This window comes from Lutra lutra, chromosome 15 (assembly GCF_902655055.1).
Source record: "Lutra lutra chromosome 15, mLutLut1.2, whole genome shotgun sequence".
Classification (NCBI taxonomy): Eukaryota; Metazoa; Chordata; class Mammalia; order Carnivora; family Mustelidae; genus Lutra; species Lutra lutra.
Genome location: NC_062292.1, coordinates 52,798,222 through 52,822,200, shown reverse-complemented (window position 1 = coordinate 52,822,200; position 23,979 = coordinate 52,798,222). Strand labels below are relative to the sequence as shown.

At 35.7% G+C, this 23,979-nt stretch overlaps 1 long non-coding RNA gene across 1 annotated transcript; it reads left to right on the top strand.

Annotated features, from left to right (window-relative positions):
- Positions 1-2,299: 2,299 nt before the first annotated feature.
- On the top strand, positions 2,300-14,424 carry LOC125086295 (uncharacterized). Its single transcript, XR_007123145.1, has 3 exons — positions 2,300-2,310; positions 10,003-10,010; positions 14,286-14,424. It is a non-coding gene; the product is annotated as an uncharacterized LOC125086295 (long non-coding RNA).
- The last annotated feature ends 9,555 nt before the right edge of the window (positions 14,425-23,979 follow it).

Genomic DNA, 23,979 nt, shown 5'->3' with positions numbered 1-23,979 from the left:
CCCCCAATTTCTCTCCACCTGTGACTTCAGTGTGTGTCCCCTGGTATGCCTTTTATTCCCCAGGGCTTATAAGAGACAAACTTTTTTTTTTCTTCAAAGTTTTCTAATAGTTATGGCTGAAGGACATCTTGCAATTGTAAAAAGAACCACAAAGGTTAGTTTAGTTGTAACAATGGCTAAGAAGGGGAAATGTCTGAGGGAAGCTCACTTTTATATTTAATTTTTTTTCTTCCAAATTGTCCAGGCATTTCTAATCCATAGCATTACTACAGATAGGCTCAGACCAGCACAAAACAATGTCTAATTAGATTTCTAAATAGTTTCAAAATAATTTTTTATTTAGAAAAAGAAAGAGCTATCAAAAATACTCAGAGAACCATAGATTTAAACGTGTACAATACAAAATAAAACTTCAGTTGCTACATTAAATAAGATAGCACATGATTAAACACAAATTTTTTGATTTGTTGCAAACCTCCAAAAAATATTTCCAACATATTTAATGAAAAAATCTACATATAAATGCATCCTTGCAGCTCAAACCTGTGTTATCCATGTGTCAACTGCATAGGACATACTTGGAAAGGCAAAACTATGGAGACAGTAAAAAGATCATTGGTTGCCAGGGATGTGTGTGGGGTTGGGAGATGGAGATGAATAGGCAGAGCATAGAGGATGATAAGGGCAGTGAAAACACTCTATATGACCTTATAATGATGGATATATGTCATTATACTTTTGTCCAAATCTATGGAATGCACAATATCGAGAGTGAACTGAATGTAAACTATGCACTTTGGGTGATTATGATCTGTCGATGTAATTGCATCCTCAGTAAAAAATACCCCATCTGGGGGATTGTTATTGATACTGGGGGATGCTCTGCGGATGCGAAAAATCTCTCTATCCTCCTCTCAATTTTGTTACAAATATAAAACTGCTTTTAAAAATAGTCTTAAAAATAAAACAAAACGTATATGTTTTTCTTCCAAATTGTTTTGGACATTCTTGGTTATGTATATTTCTGTATAAATTTTTGAATCAGCATACAGTTTCAACAGAAATACACTCTGGATTATTAATTCATAACACACGAACCTATTGATTAGTTTGGGGGAAAATTCACTTCTTTCCAAGATAAATGCTTCCAATCCATGAAAACATACTTTCTACATCAACAATAATATGATATGCGAGCAAATAAAATTATTTTCCCTTTCTATTTCTAATTGTATTTTATTTTTAGTTTATTTATTAATTTTTTGGTGGGAGGGTGGGGTAGAGGGAGAGAGAGAGAAAAAAATCTTAAGCAGGCTCCATACCTGATATGGAGTTCAATTTCACAACCCTGACATCATGCCCTGAGCTGAAATCAAGAGTCAGACACTTATGATTATCATAAGTAATCATGATATTCCTTATGCTCCATGCTTATTTGTGGAGCATAAGGAATAACACAGAGGACAAGAGGAGATGGAGAGGAGAAGGGAATTGGTGGAAATTGGAGGGGGAGACGAACCGTGAGCGACTGTGGACTCTGAGAAACAAACTGAGGGTTTTGGAGGGGAGAGGGGTGGGAGGTTGGGAGAGCCTGGTGGTGGATATTATGGAGGCACATATTGCATGGAGCACTGGGTGTGGTGCATAAACAATGAATTCTGGAACACTGAAAAGAAATTTAAAAAATAAAAATTAAAAAGAAAAGAGTCAGATACTTAACTGACTGAGCCACCTAGTCACTTTGTTATTTCTTATTTTGAGATTTATTGTTCCAATTTTTAAAAATAGACTTATTGAGATGTAAGTCACAAATCATATAAACCACTTAAAGTGTACAACTCACTGATGTTTAGTGTAGTTACACATTTGTGAAACTATCACTTCAATCTAATTTTTGAATATTACATCATTAGCAGTCACTCCCCATTCCTTCCCATCTCCTACTCAGTCCTACGTAATCTAATCTACTTGGCCTATAGATTTGCCCATTCTACACATTTCCTATCAATGGAATGACAGAAAGTGTTCTTTTTGACTACTTCTTTCATTTGAGTTGGTACTTTCATGGTTCATCTCTATTTGTCTGTCTCTACTTCATTTTTATAATTCCTAAATAATATTTCATCATATGATATACAACATCTTACTTTTCTATTCTTCAGTTGCTGGAAGTGTGGGTTGTTTCCATTTTGGGGCTTTTATAAACAATGCTGCTATAGACTTTATGTGGGCACATTTTAAATTTCCTTTTATTATACAACTAGGAAGAGAACTCCTGTGTCTAGTAGAAAGTCTGTGTTTAAGAAATTTGTTATTCTGGGGCACCTGGGTGGCTCAGTTGGTTAAGCATCTGTCTTCAGTTCAGATAATGATCCCAAGGTCTTGGGATCTAGGCTTGCAAAGGGCTCATTACTCAGTGAGAAGTATGCTTCTCCCTCTCCCCCTGCTGTTTCCCCTGCTTGTGCTCTCTCCCTCTCTCTTTTTCTCTGTCAAATAAATAAATAAAATCTTTAAAAAAAGAAGTTTGCCATTCTAATTTCCACAATTACTGTTATCATTTTATATTCCTAGAGCAGTATATGTGGGTTCTAATTTCTCTACCTCCTCACCAAAGGTTGTTACTGTCATTTTGATTATAGCCATCCTAGTAGATGCTGAGCAGCATTTGAGTGAGTGTTTTGATTTGTATTTCCTTAGTGATTAATTAACTTCTGATTTAGCCAATTACATATCTTTTTGGAGAAATAGCTTCTCAGATCCTTTGCCTGGTTTTTAAAAATTAGTTTGTCTTTTGAATACTGAATTGCATGAATTCTTTATATATTCTTTTTTCCTTCATATATTCTTGATATAAATCCCTTAACATTATATAATTTGCAAGTATTTTCTTCCATTCTATGGGTTAGCATTTTAATTTTTTCATTGTATTGTTGTACAAAACCTAGTTTTTTTTTTTTAAATTAACATACAGTGTATTATTTGCTTTAAGAATACAGGTCTGTGAATCACCAGCCTTACACAATTCATAGCACTCACCATAGCACATACCCTACAACCTAGTTTTGATAAGGGTTTTTTTGGTTGTTTTTGTTTTTTGTGGGTTTTTTGTTTGTTTGTTTTTGCTTTTTTGTTGTTGTTGTTTTGTTTATTATACTAAGGAATCATTGTCTAACCCAAGATCAGGAAGATATTCTCTTTTCTCATTTAAGACTTACATACTTTTAATTTACATTTTAGCTTCATAAGTTATTTTTAATTTATTTTTGTATATGGTGCATGGTAGGCCCAACTTCATTCTTTTGCATAAACAAATACACTTATCTCAGAGCCATTTGTTAAAAAGACTACTTCCCCAATGACGTGTGTTGACATTCTTGTTGAATAGTAATTGGCCATTAGCAGGAGTTTATTTTGGACTCTTAGTTAATCTATACATCTATCTTTATGTCTTGATTACTATATCTTTATAGTAAATTGTGAATTTTTTTGTAATTTTTATATTAAATTTTAAAGTTAGGAAAGTTCTCTTTTTTTCTTTTTCAAAATAGTTTTGTTTAATATAAGTCTCTTATCTTCCCATATAACTTTTAAGATTTGATTGTCAATTTCTACAAAAAAGTCAGGTCTGATTTCGATAGCAGTCAAACTAACTTTCAGAATATCTTTACAGAATTCTAACTCACATCTGAGGTAACTTTATAGTAGCCAAAATCCTTGTTAACAACCATATTACTAAAACGCATAAATTAAGTATGCTTATATTATGCTGGAAGTCATGGTTACGAAGTATTAGTTCCCCCACCACCCCCAACAACAACAACAAAAAAAGCCAAAAACCCCAAACAAAAAGCATTAGTTCCATTTAAAACATATGAACAAATCTAATGGCCAGACAATAAATTTTAATATTTTCAGCTCTCTAGGTAGGACAAGTCCTAAGTTGCTTAATGAATATGGATGTTAACCAATCTTTAATTTAGAGTAGTAGGAATAGTGTTTCCATCCAATTTGAATAAGAAAATACCACAAAGTTCCATATCATTGTTAGAGAAGGCCGGTATTCTTCTTTTTTTTTTTTTTCCTTTTAAGATTTTTTGTTGTTGTTGTTTATTTGACAGATAGAGATCACAAGTAGGCAGAGAGGCAGGCAGAGAGAGGAAGGGAAGCAGGCTCCCTGCTGAGCCAGAGAGCCCAATGTGGGGCTCGATCCCAGGACCCTGGGATCATGACCTGAGCTGAAGACAGAAGCTTTAACCCACTGAGTCACCCAGGAGCCCTGAGAAGGCTGGTATTCTACTCATAAAATCAACTATTTTATATCTGTTGTGAGAGACCTAAAAATAGAAATAATCTTCAGAACTGAGACAAGTTTATTGGTAAAATATAGGGACCCAAAAGACTATAGTTATTTAAAACATATTTGAACCAGTGTGCTTCTTCTATTTGTTCTTTGTGATATAGCTTGTACTGGTGCATCACACCAGTGTTCATTTTCAGCTGTGGTTGGAGCCATGATTCTCCCATTATGCTCCTTAGTTAGGACCAACAGCATTAGAACCAAAGGTAAAACAGAAATGCAAATTCTCAGGCCCCAGTCCACATCTACAAAATCAGAAAATTTGGTGTATTGGACCCTTCAATTTGTGTATTAACAAGCTTTCAAATGACTCTGATGGTGGCTAAAGTTTGGTAGACTCTGAGAAATGGTTTGAGAAAAGGATATTCTAAATTTGCCATATTGATTTAACACAAGCCTTGCTTTCTTTTCTCATTTCCTCTCCTGGATTCTGTTTATAATGTTATTTTAAAATTCTGGTTAGCACCTATTGTAACATCCTGCATGTCTTTATCTATGGTTAGTGTTTTACTATTTAAGAGCCTTTTGTGGAGAGGGTAATTACATGTGGTATTTAGAGCACAGTTAAATAGTTAAAGTAATGTTTTATCCTTTTAAAAACTTTACTTGTTATCACGTAGTTTTATTTATAGTAAAATTTAATTTTATTACTTGCAATATATTACAAAGACAGTATACATAAACACATGCACACATATATGTACATATACACACATAACAGAACATTATATGTGTATTTATATTAGATAGGTATATATTTATATATACATACATGCATATGTATGTATTCAACAACTTACATAAATACATACATATTATTTTAATCCTAATGGTTAACTCAGGAAAATAAAATTATTAATATTCCCATTATACAAATGAGGACACTGAAAACAGAGTTGATGAACTGGCCCCAAATTTAGATCTCTTAAGGGGCAGAGGGATTTAAAAAAGGCAGTCTGGCTCCAATTCATGATGCATGCTGGGGAATATACACTGAATAAGCAGCACATGTTTGCTTTCCCCATTACGCATGATGTAAAATATTGGCACAGAACATATCTGTAGCAAATGAACTTGAATTCATAAACCATCCTGTAACTATGTGGGAATGGTTTCCTATACACTGGCTACTTCTAAGCCAGTTAAGTTGCCTCTTGTAAAGAAAATAACTCTAGATATGCGATGAATACACTTCTGGCAAAATATGGCCATGGTTATATTTCTTACAGAATAGGATCAAAGTCAGATTAATAGTAAGAGTATACTCCACAACCAAGATACACTGTGATATCTTCAGGGAAAAAAAAAAAAAAAAGAAATTGCAAACTCAAGATGATGAAATGTTTTTTCCTTGCATGCTATAGGAGAAATGATGGCTTGCTATCCCTGGTGGGGAGAGCACTGCTTTAAGTGCTGAACACTCCTCCCCAGTCAGAGCACAGAAAAATCTGGACAAATAAAATCCTCCATCTGACTTAAGCCTGAGATGACAGAGTGATCAGACACGAGGAGGAACATAGTACACACACATCTTTATCACAGTAGAGACAGACCATGTCAACAAAGTGTGGGGACAGATTTACAAACTGGCACATGTTAAGTATTAAATAAAGGTTGCTACAAATAAACAAAATTTCATGATAACAGGTAAAATTTCTTTTTAAAAAAGTCAAAAGAATCCTATTATAACTAATTGTAAGTGAAGAAGGTTATAGGTAGGTAGAAATGGGAGAAGCAAGTCATAGGATCCATTCAATACTCTACGTGACAAAAGAAAGAGTAAGCTAGATATAATCACATTTATGTTCCCCTGATTCAGTAATGCTTTGGAATGCTTATCTGAACCATAGAAGCACTTCAAAGTGTGTGTATTCCTGGTTTTAGGAAATGATTTAAGGAGTTCTCTATAACCTCTGCAAGTATAGCATGGCCTTCACTTCTCCACTATTCTATGAAAAGTTCTATGAATGTGGAAAGTACTGCATTCTTCAATATGTAAAAAAACTTCCCAACACATTTTTGAGGCCAGGATTACACAATGACGTGAAATGCATAAAACAGATAAAGATATTACAAGAAAGGAAACCCAAAGACCAATATTCCTCATGAATATAAATGTAAGAATCCTCAACAAAATATTAGTAAACCAAGTACAATAATTTATAAAAATAAGTACACACCATGAACAAGTGGGATTCATTCTAGTTCTATAAAAATGTTTCAAAAAATAAGAATCTAACAATGTATTCCTTCCACATCAAAAAGATAAAGAAGAAAATCATATGATGATATTAAATGAAACAGCAAAGTATTTGGCAAAGTACAACACCTACTCACCACCTCAAATTTTCAGCAATTTAGGAATAAACAGGAACTTTCTCAACTTGATAAAGAACATCTATATAACAAAGACACAAACAAAAAAAACTAGAGCTAACTTTATACCTAATGGTGAGCATGGACACTTTCTACCTATAACTGGGAAAAAGTAAGGATGTTCTTTTTCATTATACCCATTCAATATTGTACTGAAATTCTTAACTAGTGCAATGAAACAAGAAAAGAAAAAAAAAATGAGTACAGAATACAGAGAAAAAATATAAATGTTTTTACCCATGGATGACATGATTTTCTATGTAGGAAAACTCAAAGATTCAAGTAAGAAATTCCTGGGAAAATAAATGAATATATCAAGAGCATAGGATACAAGATAAAACTTCTAGAGATAAATAAAAGATTAAATGAACATTGACTTGGGTTTGATAATGAGTTTTTATATACAACACAAGAAAACATGATACATGAATAACGGAAGTGATAAATTGGACTTTAATAAAATTAAAAACTTCTGTATGAGATAACCTATCAAGAAAATGAAAACACTAGCCACAGATTAGAAGAAGAATATTAGATGCTGCAAAATACGTATCTTCTATAGGACTTGTTTACAAAATATACAAATAACTATTAAAACAACAATAAAAAATATCCAACCCAATTAAAAAATGGGCAAAAGATCTGAACCTTACCAAAGAAGTTATGTGGACAATAAATAATCATATGAAAAGATAAGAAACATCATTTGGCATTAGGGAATTGCAAATTAAAATAGTAATATGATACCACTACTTACATATAACCAGGGCTAAGATCCAAAAGGAGTCAAGACCACGGCTGGCCATACAGCGGAGCAATTCATTCTCTGCTGGTAGGACTGCAAAAAGGTACAACCACTTTTGAAGACAATTTGACACTTTCTGAGAAAACTAAATGTAATCTAGCTGCAGGATTCAGCAACAGTGTTCCTATTGACCCAATGATTTGAAACATATATCCACATAAAACTTACGTCCCCATAAAATCCTGCATGTGAATATTTATAGATACCTTATTCATAATAGCCAAAGATCAAGAGCAACAAGATGTTCCTCAGTAGAGAACTGGATAAACAAGACATGATACATCATACAATAGAATATTATTCAGTGATTTAAAAAAATGAGCTATAAAGTCATAAGAGGATAAGGAGGAAACTTGAATGCATAATCTCCAAGTAAAAGAAACCAGTCTAAAAAGGCTATGTACCACACAATTTGACTTATACAACATTTTGGAAAACCCCAAACTATAGAGCCATTACAAAGATCAGTGCTTGTCAGGGGTATGGAGGTGTGGAGAAGAAAGATTTAAGTAACTGAAGCACAGGGAGTATTTTAGGATTATGAAACCATTCCAATGATACTATAATGATGGATACATGGCACTATGTATGGGTCAGAACCCATAAAACTTTACTGAACAAAGAGTGTAAATTAAATAGGAGATCATATGATTTCTGGTAAAAATATAAAATGTGCAAAAAGAAACTATTATAAATGTATGAAAAATTTTCACTTAAAAGAATGGAGCAAAAGTTACTATGTAAGTAATTCTGGAAATAAATGGATTAAGACTAAAGGTAAACCAAACCAAATCAAAGCAAACCAAACAACCTAACAAAAAACTTTATACCTAAGCATTGTACTCTTATTCATTGTCATTTCCTGTGGAGTTACATGTTAACAGTACTGATACTTCTACACATATATATTGGAAATGAACAGTTAAGTAAATTGATACTGTTAATAGGAATCAGGTTCTTCACTGATGGAAGTGTCTACAGATAAGCAAGTTTAGTTGGCTGAAATGACTCAAGTGGTAATGGATTACAGTTGGACATACTAGCACAACTCATATTTACTTTTTTATAAATTCAGATGGTTACAGATAGAAATATGTATAGAAACATGCATATACACTGTTTAGTATACATACATATATATAGATATTTAGCTGGAAAAATCTAAACAAATACAACCCAGTGACAATGATCTCACCAGGTGCTGAAATTCTGGTTTCTAATATTATTCTTAATTAAAAGAAAGAAAAGCTCCTTGGATAATATCTGATTCTAAGCTTGGACAGTAATTGTACAAGATGAGGGTGGAGCATCCACAAAATAAGAAAGTGCACGTGCACACACACACACACACACACACACACACACACAATTGAGATATGTCAAAGGGACAGAGGAGATAACTGAAAGAACTCCCAATAACGAAAGCTGAAAAAATCTGAACAAAATAAATAAAATTATATTAAATTATAACTCAAAGTATGAAATGAATATCATGAGCCCATAGTTATATAAACGAATGAATGAATGAAGAGAGAGAGGAGACAAATCTTTTCTGAAAAAGAACTGCAAATGATTTATGCTGATTCTTCTTCCCCAAGGATAAGAAACACAATTCCAACTCCTTTAGGTGGACTTCACATAGTAACTTCCTTTCAGATAGGCAGATACACATATAGATTTATAGATATAGATCTCTGGTTGTATATATGTATATAGATATATGGGGGAAAGGGAGAAAGTAACTTTGGATTTGAGAAACAGTTCAAATACTATTTCAGACAAATAATCAAGGTTAACATAAACAGTGATAGGTACTGTTGATATTATGTGCCATTAATAGGATGTGATACAATGTCACTTTATCTGTGTTCTTCCTCCTGCAAACATATAATTCCATTCCAATGAGAAAGAAAAATTCAGATAAATCTAAATTAATTCAGAATACCAGTGCTCCTCAAATCTCTTAAGGTTATCAAAACCAAGGAAATTCTGACAAATTGTCAAAGCCAAGAGAAGTATCAGAAGATAGGACTATAAAATACAAAGTGGTATTTTGGATATTATCTGTAACAGAGTAATACTAGGTAAGAACAAAGGGAATCTGAATAAAATATGGACTTTAGTTAAAAATAATATATCACTTGATGTTCAAAATGCTCTCAATGAGTTCCAATCTAATCTAAATGCTCTAAAAGCTAGGGTAACTGAGACAGAAGATAGAATTACTGATCTAGAGGACAAACAGATAGAGAGAAAGGATCAGGAGGAAGCCTGGAACAAACAGCTTAGAAGCCATGAAAACAGAATCAGGGAAATAAATGATGCCATGAAACGTTTCAACAACAGAATTATTGGAATCCCTGAAGGGGAGGAGAAAGAAAGAAATCTAGAAGATATAGTGGAATAAGTTGTCCATGAAAATTTTCCCAATCTCACGAATGGAACCAGCGTTCATGTACTAGAGGCAGAACGGTTTCCCCCCAAGATTATAGATTCTCTAAAGTCCTCGAGACACCTAATAGTAAGAATGAAGAATTATAATTGTAGGCAGACCCTCTTGAAAGCAGCCAGGACAAAGAAGCTCCTTACGTACAGAGGAAAGCCCATCAGAATAATGTCAGACCTGTCCACAGAGACCTGGCAAGCCAGAAAGAGCTGGCAAGATATATTCAGGACACTAAATGAGAAGAACATGCAGCCAAGAGTACTTTATCCAGCAAGACTGACATTCAAAATGGATGGAGAGATAAAGAGTTTTTACCAGCAAGGCTTAAAAGACTATGCAACCACCAAGCTGACACTGCAGGAAATATTAAGGGGGGTTCTATAAAAGAGAAAAAATCCTAAAAATATAATTGAACAGAAATATAGAGACAATCTACAGAAAGAAAGACCTCAAAGATAACACAATGTCAATAAATACCTATCTATCAATAATCACTCTCAATGTCAATGGCCTAAATGAGCCCATAAAACAACACAGGGTTGCAGACTGGATAAAACGACAGGACCCATCCATATGTTGTCTACAAGAGACCCATTTTGAACCTAAAGATAGACCCAGACTGAAAGTGAAGGGATGGAAAAGCATCTTTCATGCCAATGGACCTAAAAAGAAGGCCAGGGTAGCCATTCTCATATCAGATAAATTAGACTTTAAATACTGTAGTCAGAGATACAGAAGGACATACATAATTCTTAAGGGGACTATACACCAAGATGATCTAACAATTGTAAATACCTACATCCCCAATATGGGAGCAGCCAATTACATAAGAAAACTATTAATCAAGATAAAGAGTTATAATGATATGAATACATTAATAGTAGGAGATCTTAACATGCCTCTCTCAGTAACAGATCATCGAAGCAGAAAATCAATAAAGAAACAAGAGCATAGAATGACACATTGGACCAGATGGACCTCATAGATATATACAGAACATTCCACCCTAAAACAACAGAATACTCATTCTTCTCAAGTGCACATGGAACCTTCTCCAGAATAGACCATATACTGGATCGAAAATCAGGACTCAACCAATACCAAAAGACTGACATTATTCCCTGCATATTCTCAGATCACAATGCTTTGAAACTGGAGCTCAATCACAAGGAAAAGTTCGGAAGGAACTCAAACACCTGGAAGCTAAAGACCAACTTGCTTAAAAATGCTTGGATTAACCAGGAGACCAAAGAAGAACTTAAATAATTCATGGAAGCCAACGAGAATGAAGACAATTCACTCCAAAACCTATGGGATACAGTAAAGGTGGTCCTAAGGGAGAAATACATAGCCATCCAAGCCTCCCTCAAAGAAACTGAAAAATCCAGAATACACCAACTGTCTCTACACCTTAAAGAGCCAGAGAACCAAAAACAAATCAAACCAACTCCACACATAAGAAGGGAAATAATCAAGATTAGAGCAGAGATCAGTGAGGTAGAAACCAGAGATACAGTAGAACGTATCAATGAAACTAGAAGCTGGTTTTTTTAAAGAATCAATAAGATCGATAAACCATTGGCCACACTAATCCAAAAGAAAAGAGAAAAAGCTCAAATTAATAAAATTATGAATGAAAAGGAAGAGATCACAACTAATACCAGGGAAGTAGAAACAATCATCAGAAATTATTATCAACAGTTATATGAGAATAAGTTAAGCAACCTAGATGAAATGGATGCATTCCTGGAAAACTATAAACTCCCAAAATTGAACCAGGAAGAAATTGACAACCTGAATAGACCAATATCTAGTAATGAGATTGAAGCAGTGATCAAAAACCTCCCAAAAAACAAGAGCCCAGGACCTGAAGGATTCCCTGGGGAATTTTATCAAACTTTCAAAGAAGAAATAACACCTATTCCCCTGAAGCTGTTTCAAAAAATTGAAGCAGGAGGAAAACTTCCAGACTCTTTTTATGAAGCCAGCATTACCCTGATCCCCAAACCAGGCAAAGACCCTACCAAAAAGGAGAATTTCAGACCAATATCATTGATGAATATGGATGCTAAGATTCTCAACAAGATCCTAGCAAGCAGGATCCAACAGCACATTAAAAAGATTATCCACCATGACCAGTGGGATTCATCCCTGGGTTACAAGGATGGTTCAACATTCACAAATCAATCAATGTGATAGAACAAATCAATAAGAGAAGAGAGAAGAACCACATGGTCCTCTCAATTGATGCAGAAAAAGCATTTGACAAAATCCAGCATCCATTCCTGATTAAAACACTTCAAAGATAGAGGGAACATTCCGGAACTTCATAATATCTATCTATGAAAGACCCACAGCAAATATCATCCTCAATGGGAAAAAGCTTGCAGCCTTCCCGTTGAGATCAGGAACACGACAAGGATGCCCACTCTCACCACTCTTGTTCAACATAGTATTAGAAGTCCTAGCAACAGCAATCAGACAACAAAGAGAAATAAAAGGTATACAAATTGGCAATGAAGAAGTCAAACTCTCTCTCTTTGCAGATGACATGATTCTTTATATGGAAAACCCAAAAGACTCCGCCCCCAAACTACTAGAACTCATACAGCAATTCAGTAACGTGGCAGGATACAAAGTCAATGTACAGAAATAAGTGGCTTTCTTATACACTAACAATGAAAATACAGAAAGGGAAATTAGAGAATCAATTCCATTTACTGTAGCACCAAGAACCATAAGATACCTGGGAATAAACATAACCAAAGAGGTAAAGGATCTGTACTCGAGGAACTACAGAACACTCATGAAAAAAATTGAAGAAGACACAAAAAGATGGAAGACCATTCCATGCTCTTGGATCAGAAGAATAAACATTGTTAAAATGTCTATCGTGCCTATAGCAATCTATACTTTTAATGCCATTCCAATCAAAATTCCACCGGTATTTTTCAAAGAGCTGGAGCAAATAATCCTAAAATTTGTATGGAATCAGAAGAGACCCTGAATAGCTAAAGAAATGTTGAAAAACAAAAATAAAACTGGCGGCATCACGTTACCTGATTTCAAACATTACTACAAAGCTGTATTCACCAAGACAGCCTGGTACTGGCATAAAAACAGACACATAGACCAGTGGAAGAGAGTAGAGGGCCCAGATATGGATCGTCAACTCTAGGGTCAAATAATCTTCAACAAAATGGGAAAAACTATACAGTGGAAAAAAGACAGTCTCTTCAATAAATGGTGCTGGGAAAACTGGACAGCTATATGTAGAAGAATGAAACTCAACCATTCTCTTACACCATACACAAAGATAAACGTGAAATGGATAAAAGACCTCAACATGATACAGGAATCCATCAGAATCCTAGAGGAGAATATAGGCAGTAACCTCTTCGATATCAGCAACAGCAACTTCTTTCAAGATATGTCTCCAAAGGCAAAGGAAACAAAGGCGAAAATGAACTTTTGGGACTTCATCAAGATCAAAAGCTTCTACATAGCAAAGGAAACAGTCAACAAAACAAAGAGGCAACCCACGGAATAAGAGAAGATATTTGCAAATGACAGTACAGACAAAAGGTTGATATCCAGGATCTATAAAGAACTGAAACTCAACACACACAAAACAGATAATCATATCAAAAAATGGGCAGAAGATATGAACAGACACTTCCCCAATGAAGACATACAAATGGCTATGAGACACATGAAAAAATGTTCATCATCACTAGCCATCAGGGAGATTCAAATTAAAACCACATTGAGATACCACCTTACACCAGTTAGAATGGCCAAAATTAGCAAGACAGGAAACAACATGTGTTGGAGAGGATGTGGAGGAAGGGGAACCCTCTTACACTGCTTGTGGGAATGCAAGCTGGAACAGCCACTTTGGAGAACAGTGTGGAGATTCCTCAAGAAATTAAAAATAGAGCTTCCCTATGACCCTGCCATTGCACTACTGGGTATTTACCCCGAAGATACAGATGTAGTGAAAAGAAGGGACATCTGTACCCCAATGTTTATAGCAGCAATGGCCACGGTCACCAAACTGTGGAAAGAACAATGATGCCCTTCAACGGATGAATGGATAAGGAAGATGTGGTCCATATACACTATGGAGTATTATGCCTCTATCAGAAAGGATGAATACCCAACTTTTGTAGCAACATGGACGGGATTGTTAGAGATTATGCTGAGTGAAATAAGTCAAGCAGAGAGAGTCAATTATCATATGGTTTCACTTATTTGTGGAGCATAACAAATAACATGGAGGACATAGGGCATTCTTTCAGTGGGGAGTCAAGATGGCCGAGAAGTAGCAGGCTGAGACTACATCAGGTAGCAGAAGATCAGCTAGATAGCTTATCTAAAGATTGCAAACACCTACAAATCCAACAGGAGGTCGAAGAGAAGAAGAACAGCAATTCTAGAAACAGAAAACCAAACACTTTCTGAAAGGTAGGACTGGCGGAGAAGTGAATCCAAAGGGAAGGGAAGATAGACCGTGGGGGGAGGGGCTGGCTCCCAGCAAAGCAATGGAGCACTAAATCAGGACTTTTAAAAGTCTGTTCTGCTAAGAGACATTGCTCCAGAGGCTAAACCAGGGTGAAGCCCAGGTGGGGTCAGCATGGCCTCAGGTCCCGCAGGGTCACAGAAGGATCGGGGGTGTCTGAGTGTCACAGAACTTGCAGGTATTAGAATAGGGAAGCCAGCTACAGAGACAGAGCCGAGGAGTGAGCTCTCAGCTCGGGGTTACCTTGAACTAGTCGCAGGTTCGGTGAGCTCGGAGTGTGGCCAGAGGCCGGGGAGAGGGGAGTAATTGGGCGCTATTCTCTGAGGGTGCACTGAGGAGTGGGGCCCTGAGCTCTTGGCTCCTTCGGGCCGGAGACTGGGAGGCAGCCATTTTCATTCCCGTCCTCTGGAACTCTACTGAAAGCATTTAGGGAACAAAAGCTCCTGAAAGCAAACCTGAGCGGATTCCTCAGCCCGGCCCCTGGTAAGGGCCGTGCAATTCCGCCTGCGGCAAAGACACTTGAGAATCACTACAACAGGACCCTCCCCCAGAAGATCAACAAGAAATACAGCCAGGACCAAGTTCAATTACCAAGGAGTGCAGGTTCAATACCAAGGAGAGCAGCGGAATTCCAGAGGAGGAAAAGCAAAGCACGGAACTCATGGCTTTCTACCCATGATTCTTTAGTCTTGCAGTTAATTTAATTTTTTTTTATATTTTTTCTTTATTCGTTTTCTTTTTTATTTTTTTTTCAGAACCTCTTTTCATCCCCTTTCTCCCCCCACCCCCATGATTTGGGATCTCTTCTGATTTGGTTAAAGCGTATTTTCCTGGGGTTTTTGCCACCCTTTTACTATTTTACTTGCTCCTTCATATACTCTTATCTGGACAAAATGACAAGGTGGAAAAATTCACCACAAAAAAAAAGAACAAGAGGCAGTACCGAAGCCTAGGGACCTAATCAATACAGACACTGGTAATATGTCAGATCTAGAGTTCAGAATGACTATTCTCAAGGTTCTAGCCGGGCTTGAAAAAGGCATGGAAGATATTAGTGAAACCCTCTCAGGAGATATAAAAGCCCTTTCTGGGGAAATAAAAGAACTAAAGACTAACCAAGATGAAATAAAAAAAGCTATTAATGATGGCAATAAAAAATGGAGTCTCTCACTGCTAGGATAAATGAAGCAGAAGAAAGAAGTAGTGATATAGAGGATCAAATGACAAAGAATAAAGCTGAGCAAAAGAGGGACAAACAGCTACTGGACCACGAGGGGAGAATTCGAGAGATAAGTGACACCATAAGACAAAACAACATTAGAATAATTGGGATTCCAGAAGAAGAAGAAAGAGAAAAGGCAGCAGAAGGTATATTGGAGAGAATTATTGGAGAGAATTTCCCTAATATGGCAAAGGGAACAAGCATCAAAATCCAGGAGGTGCAGAGAACCCCCCTCAAAATCAGCAAGAATAGGTCCACACCCCAACACCTAATAATAAAATTTACAAGTCTTAGTGACAAAGAGAAAATCCTGAAAGCAGCCCGGGAAAAGAAGTCTATAACATACAATGGTAAAAATATTAGATTGGTAGCAGACTTATCCACAGAGACCTGACAGGCCAGAAAGATCTGGCATGATATATTCAGAGCACTAAACGAGAAAAACATGAAGCCAAGAATACTAAATCCAGCTAGGCTATCATTGAAAATAGAAGGAGAGATTAAAAGCTTCCAAGACATACAAAAACTGAAAGAATTTGCAAACGCCAAACCAGCTCTACAGGAAATATTGAAAGGGGTCCTCTAAGCAAAGAGAGACCCTCAAAGTAATAGATCAGAAAGGAACAGAGACAATATACAGTAACAGTCACCTTACAGGCAATACAAGGGCACTAAATTCATATCTCTCAATAGTTACCCTGAATGTTAATGGGCTAAATGCCGCAATCAAAAGACACAGGGTATCAAAATGGATAAAAAAGCAAAATTCATCTATACGTTGCCTACAAGAAACTCATTTTAGATCCGAAGACCCCTCCAGATTTAAAGTCAGGGGGTGGAAAAGAATTTACCATGCTAATGGACATCAGAAGAAAGCAGGGGTGGCAATCCATACATCAGATCAATTAGATTTTAAACCAAAGACTATAATAAGAGATGAGGAAGGACACTATATCATACTCAAAGGATCTGTCCAACAAAAAGATCTAACAATTTTAAATATCTATGCCCCTAACGTGGGAGCAGCCAACTATATAAGCCAATTAACAAAATCAAAGAAACACATCAACAATAATACAATAATAGTAGGGGACTTTGACACTCCCCTCACTGAAATGGACAGATCATCCAAGCAAAAGATCAACAAGGAAATAAAGGCCTTAAATGACACACTGGACCAGATGGACATCACAGATACATTCAGAACATTTCATCCAAAAGCAACAGAAGACACATTCTTCTCTAGTGCACATGGAACATTCTCCAGAATAGATCACATCCTCGGTCCTAAATCAGGTCTCAACTGGTATCAAAAGATTGGGATCATTCCCTGCATATTTTCAGACCACAATGCTCTGAAGCTAGAACTCAATCACAAGAGAAAATTTGGAAAGAACTCAAATACATGGAGACTAAACAGCATCCTTTTAAAGAATGAATGGGTCAACCAGGAAATTAAAGAAGAATTGAAAAAATTCATGGAAACAAATGATAATGAAAACACAACAGTTCAAAATCTGTGGGACACAACAAAGGCAGTCCTGAGAGGGAAATATATAGCGGTACAAGCCTTTCTCAAGAAATAAGAAAGGTCTCAGGTACACAACCTAACCCTACACCTAAAGGAGCTGGAGAATGAAAAAGAAAGAAACCCTAAACCCAGCAGGACAAGAGAAATCATAAAGATCAGTGCAGAAATCAATGAAATAGAAACAAACAAACAAACAAAAAAACAATAGAGCAAATCAATGAAACTAGGAGCTGGTTCTTTGAAAGAATTAATAAGATTGATAAACCCCTGACCAGACTTATCAAAAAGAAAAGAGAAAGGTCCCAAATAAATAAAATCATGAATGAAACAGGAGAGATCACAACTAATACCAAAGAAATACAAACAATTATAAGATCATACTATGTGCAACTCTACGCAAACAAATTTGACAATCTGGAAGAAATGGATGCATTCCTAGAGACATATAAACTACCACAATTGAACCAGGAACAAATAGAAAACCTGAACAGACCCATAAACAGTAAGGAGATTGAAACAGTCATCAAAAATCTCCAAACAAATAAAAGCCCACGGCCAGACGGCTTCCCGGGGGAATTCTATCAAACATTTAAAGAAGAAATATTTCCTATTCTCCTGAAACTGTTCCAAAAAATAGAAATGGAAGGAAAACTTCCAAACTCATTTTATGAGGCCAACATCACCTTGATCCCAAAACCAGACAAGGATCCCATCAAAAAAGAGAACTACAGACCAATATCCTTGATGAACACAGATGCAAAAATTCTCACCAAAATACTAGCCAATAGCATTCAACAGTACATTAAAAGGATTATTCACCACGACCAAGTGGGATTTATTCCAGGGCTGCAAGGTTGGTTCAACATCCTCAAATCAATCAATGTGATACAACACATTAATAAAAGAAAGAACAAGAACCATATGATACTCTCCATAGATGCTGAGAAAGCATTTGACAAAGTACAGCATCCCTTCCTGATCAAAACTCTTCAAAGTGTAGGGATAGACGGCACATACCTCAATATTATCAAAGCCATCTATGAAAAACCCACCGCAAATATCATTCTCAATGGAGAAAAACTGAAAGCTTTTCCGCTAAGGTCAGGAACACGGCAGGGATGTCCGTTATCACCACTGCTATTCAACATAGTACTAGAAGTCCTAGCCTCAGCAATCAGACAACAAAAGGAAATTAAAGGCATCCAAATCAGCAAAGAAGAAGTCAAATTATCACTCTTCACAGATGATGTGATACTATATGTGGAAAACCCAAAAGACTCCACTCCAAAACTGCTAGAACTTGTACAGGAATTCAATAAAGTGTCAGGATATAAAATCAATGCACAGAAATCAGTTGCATTTCTCTACACCAACAACAAGACAGAAGAAAGAGAAATTAAGGAGTCCATCCCATTTACAATTGCACCCAAAACTGTAAGATACCTAGGAATAAACCTAACCAAAGAGGCTAAGAATCTATACTCAGAAAACTATAAAGTACTCATGAAAAAAATTGAGGAAGACAAAAGAAATGGAAAAATGTTCCATGCTCCTGGATTGGAAGAATAAATATTGTGAAAATGTCTATGCTACCTAAAGCAATCTATACATTTAATGCAATTCCTATCAAAGTACATCCATTTTTCTCAAAGAAATGGAACAAATAATCCTAAAATTTATGTGGAACCAGAAAAGACCTCAAATAGCCAAAGGAATATTGAAAAAGAAAGTCAAAGTTGGTGGCATCACAATTCCAGACTTCAAGCTCTATTACAAAGCTGTCATCATCAAGACAGCATGGTACTGGCACAAAAACAGACACATAGATCAATGGAACAGAATAGAGAGCCCAGAAATAGACCCTCAACTCTATGGTCAACTAATCTTCAACAAAGCAGGAAAGAATGTCCAATGGAAAAAAGAGAGCCTCTTTAACAAATGGTGTTGGGAAAACTGGACAGCCACATGCAGAAAAATGAAATTGGACCATTTCCTTACACCACACACGAAAATAGACTCAAAATGGATGAAGGACCTCAATGTGAGAAAGGAATCCATCAAAATCCTTGAGGAGAACAGAGGCAGCAATCTCTTCGACCTCAGCTGCAGCAACTTCTTCCTAGGAACATTGCCAAAGGCAAGGGAAGCAAGGGCAAAAATGAACTATTGGGATTTCATCAAGGTCAAAAGCTTTTGCACAGCAAAGGAAACAGTCAACAAAACCAAAAGACAACTGCCAGAATGGGAGGAGATATTTGCAAACGACATATCAGATAAAGGGCTAGGGTCCAAAATCTATAAAGAACTTATCAAACTCAACATCCAAAGAACAAATAATCCAGTCAAGAAATGGGCAGAAGAAAACTATGGAAAGAACCTAGATGTCCATCAACAGATGAATAGATCAAGATGATGTGGTATATATACACAATGGAATACTATGCAGCCATCAAAAGAAATGAAATCTTGCCATTTCCAACGTGGATGGAACTAGAGGGTATCATGCTTAGCGAAATAAGTCAATCAGAGAAAGGCAACTATCATATGATCTCCCTGATATGAGGAAGTGGAGATGCAACATGGGGGCTTAAGGGGGTAGGAGAAGAATAAATGAAACAAGATGGGATTGGGAGGGAGACAAACCATAAGTGACTCTTTATCTCACAAAACAAACTGAGGGTTGCTGGGCGGAGGGGGGTTGGGAGAGGGGGGTGGGGTTACGGACATTGGGGTGGGTATGTGCTATGGTGAGTGCTGTGAAGTGTGTAAACATGGCAATTCACAGACCTGTACCCTGGGGATAAAAATATTATATGTTTATAAAAAATAAAATATTTTAAAAAATGCATTCTTTCAAAAAGGATGAAATCTTGCCATTTACAACAATGCAGATGGAACTAGACAGTATTATGCTAAGTGAAATAAGTCAATCAGAGAAAGATAATTATCATATGATCTCACTGATATGAGGAATTTGAAAGGCAGGGTGGGAGGTTGTGGGGGGAAGGGAGGGAAAAATGAAACAAGATGGGATCAGGAGGGAGACAAACCATAAGAGACTCTTAATTTCAGGAAACAAACTGAGGATTGCGAGGTTTGGGGGTAAGTCATAGGGTGGTTGGGTTATGGACACTGGGGTGGGTATGTGTTATGGTGAGTGATATGAATTGTGTAAGAGTGAAAATTCACAGACCTGTACCCCTGAAGCAAATATACATTATATGTTAATAAAATTTTTAAAAATTAAAACACACAAACAAACAAACCTGGAGGACATGGGGAGATGGAGAGGAGAAGGGATTTGAGGGAAACTGGAAGGGGAGGTGAACCATGAGAGACAATGGACTCTGAAAAACAACCTGAGGGTTTTGAAGGGGCTGGGGGTGGGAGGTTGGGGGAACAAAGTGGTGGGTATTAGGGAGGGCACGTATTGCATGGAGCACTGAGTGTGGTGCAAAAACAATGAATACTGTTATGCTGAAAAGAAAAAAAAAATATATATATATGTATATGTATCAGTGTTTGTTACTTAATTGTGCCAGATATACTATGTTAATGTAAGATATTGAAAATAGGGTAAACTGTATGTGGGATATATGGGATTCTCTGAACTATCCTGATAATTTTACTGTAAATTTAAAACTATTCTAAAATCAAATGTGTTTTTTGTAGTGAAATTTTCAAACATGTCTTGTATTATACTGACAGTTCTTTAATTTTGAACATGAACTTCCTTGACATTTTAGCCTCAGATATTCAACAGTTATTACATTTTTCTTGAAAATTTTCATTCTCCCAAAGCAAATTTTTACAATGAATATTTATTATTACACTAGCTAAATCTTTTAGTGGGTGTTAATTTAAATAAGACTGTTTTGATGATGTTGGTAAACCTTCCTACTAAGCAGTTTAAACATATTTTGTACACAATGAAAATGTAAATCAGTAAGTACTTTAGAACTAGAGGCCTTTTGAATAATTTTAGGTAGCTAAATCACTTAAAAAATAATTAAATCAACTACATTTAATTTTAAAATTTTAATTTAACATTAAGTTTAAATAATTAAAATTTAATAAAATGTCACAAATTAAAGGACTGTTGAATCAGCATTTCTAACATTTTTCAATTTAATATCTATCATGAAGTTCCTTTAATAATTACACTACAACATATTTCAAAGTGCAATAAATACAACTAGAGTATTTTATGTGAGCTTGGACTAAAATAGGATTTCATGTGAAGCCTCTTAAAAATATTTCTGAATTTAAAACACAAGTATATAATACTCTTCACTTTTTAAAGTTATGTTTATTGAGTCTTTTGTTTACTCTTTTGCTTATTTTTAATATATGCTGTTAGAGTGAAAGCAATTACATGGAAAATAAACTGGCTGACCGCAAGGTGTAGAGTTCAAGCAAAATGGCAAGTACTCTTTGAATCACAATTCTAGTTTTGTGGTTTGTTTAATTGTAAATTGTACAACATAATATCACTAATTTATTCCCTCCTATGGTTACTTTTGGGTGCTACCATACATACACACAGTTTGCATAATTCAAGTCATTGGAACTCTGACATTTATGACAAATGAGGCTTCTGAGGGGTGGTTAGTTTTCAAGCTGCTGTTAATAAGGGACATTTGAAAACAATCAGAACTATTCAATAATATAGGCTTTTCCAATATTTTTCAGTTCAATATTCTATAGTTTCTAAAATAATTTCCTATTAAAATAATTTCCTACTTGACACATGGGTTAAGTGTATTTTGAAACCTGTAAATTTGAAAATTTTCTACTTATAGTGTTACTAATTGCATTACTATCAGCATGATTTTCATTCCATGAAACTTTATTCTGTTGCTCACATTATCAATATCTATAAATGTGCCATAAAAAAACCACAAAGCTGGGGCGCCTGGGTGGCTCAGTGGGTTAAGCCGCTGCCTTCGGCTCAGGTCATGATCCCAGGTCCTGGGTTCGAGCCCCACATCGGGCTTTCTGCTCAGCAGGGAGCCTGCTTCCTCCTCTCTCTCTGCCTGCCTCTCTGCTTACTTGTGATTTCTCTCTGTCAAATAAATAAATAAAATCTTAAAAAAAAAAAAAAACCACAAAGTACTTTTTATTGGTCAAGATGAAAAAAAGTAAGAACTTAAGAATTAAATATTGTGTTTAATTTCCATTTGTTTCTACCAACAACCTGTGAACAAACATTAATATCTAGTCTAATGCATGGTAATTGTGTAAAATTCAGGTAAAAGAGGACATGAAGGGGTATTTTGTAGCCTTAGGTACATTGATAAAACAGAAAAAAAAAGTCAGATTAATAGTGATGAAGCAATGTGTTTTAAGATAGACACAGCTGCAATGGGCTCCCAGAGTGGGATTCTGCTCCCATGATGTTCTGCATATTTATAGAGCAAGAGAAGTAGAGAAACATCTAGGTGTTTACAAGAAAAAAAGAAAAAGATGGGGTAGTCACTGAAGAAGTTGTTCCCTGCTCAAAAAAAAAAAAAAAAAAAAAGGAAAAAGAAAAAGAAAAAAAAAGGAATGCCTTCACAGATCTGACACTGGCATTAATCTGTTCTTCAGTTGAGCTAGATCAGACTGGCTGAGCCAACTTCTTAAGCTACTTGGAAGGGGAAGGATGTGAATCTTCTAGACTTGTGTTTTTTCAGAAGAAAGATAATCCCAACCTAAAACGGTATTTATTATTGACCTTTTACTGAAAAAGCTTTATCAGGTAAAGAAATTTCTATTCTATTTCCTAAAAAAAAGAACTTTTTAAAAAGCAATTGCATATAAATGTAATGAATCTTACTGGTAATGTGAGAAATCTGCCCTGCCTACATTTTCTCTTGTTCGTTTCTGGTATCTCATTAGATAATTAGATTACATTAAAAATCCCAAGTAAAAGGATTTTATACATGAAGAAATTTACATTTACTCTTTTCATTTTTGTGATTTAATAACTCTCATCATTTTGTGATGAAAACGAGTTTTTCAAAGTCAACAATTAACTTTCTTTTCTCAAATCAGGATTCTCTCTCTTTTTTTTTAAAGATTTTATTTATTTATTTGACAGAGAGAAAGATCACAAGTGGGCAGAGAGGCAGGCAAAGAAAGAGGGGGAAGCAGGCTCCCTGCTGAGCAGAGAGCCCGATGCGGGACTTGATCCCAGGACCCTGAGATCATGACCTGAGCCTTAGGCAGTGGCTTAACCCACTGAGCCACCAGGCGCCCGATTCTCTTGTTTTTAAAGGCTTATTTTTTTGTTTATGTTTTTGGGTTTTGTTTTGTTTTTGTTTTTGGAGTTATAGGTTTACAGAAAAATTAAAAGAAATGTATAGAGATTTCCCAGATATACCCTGTACTCACACATGCATAGCCTCTTCCATTATCAATATCACAAACCAGAATCTACACTGGAACATAATCATCCAAAGTCCATTTTCTACCTTACTTTATGGGTCTGGACAAATGCTAATGATATATACCCATCATTATAATATCATCCAGAGTATTTTCACAGGATATCTGGATATGTGGTTAAAATATACCTCAGTTTTTAATGTTTTTGTTGCCTACATAAATGGTATTGTGGTTTTACTTTCATGTTCCTCTAGTCCATTGTTGGTATCTAGGAAAACAACTGAGCTCTGTAAGTTAAACTTGTATGCTTCAAACTTGCTATAATTGTTTATATTTTACAAGAATTTTTAT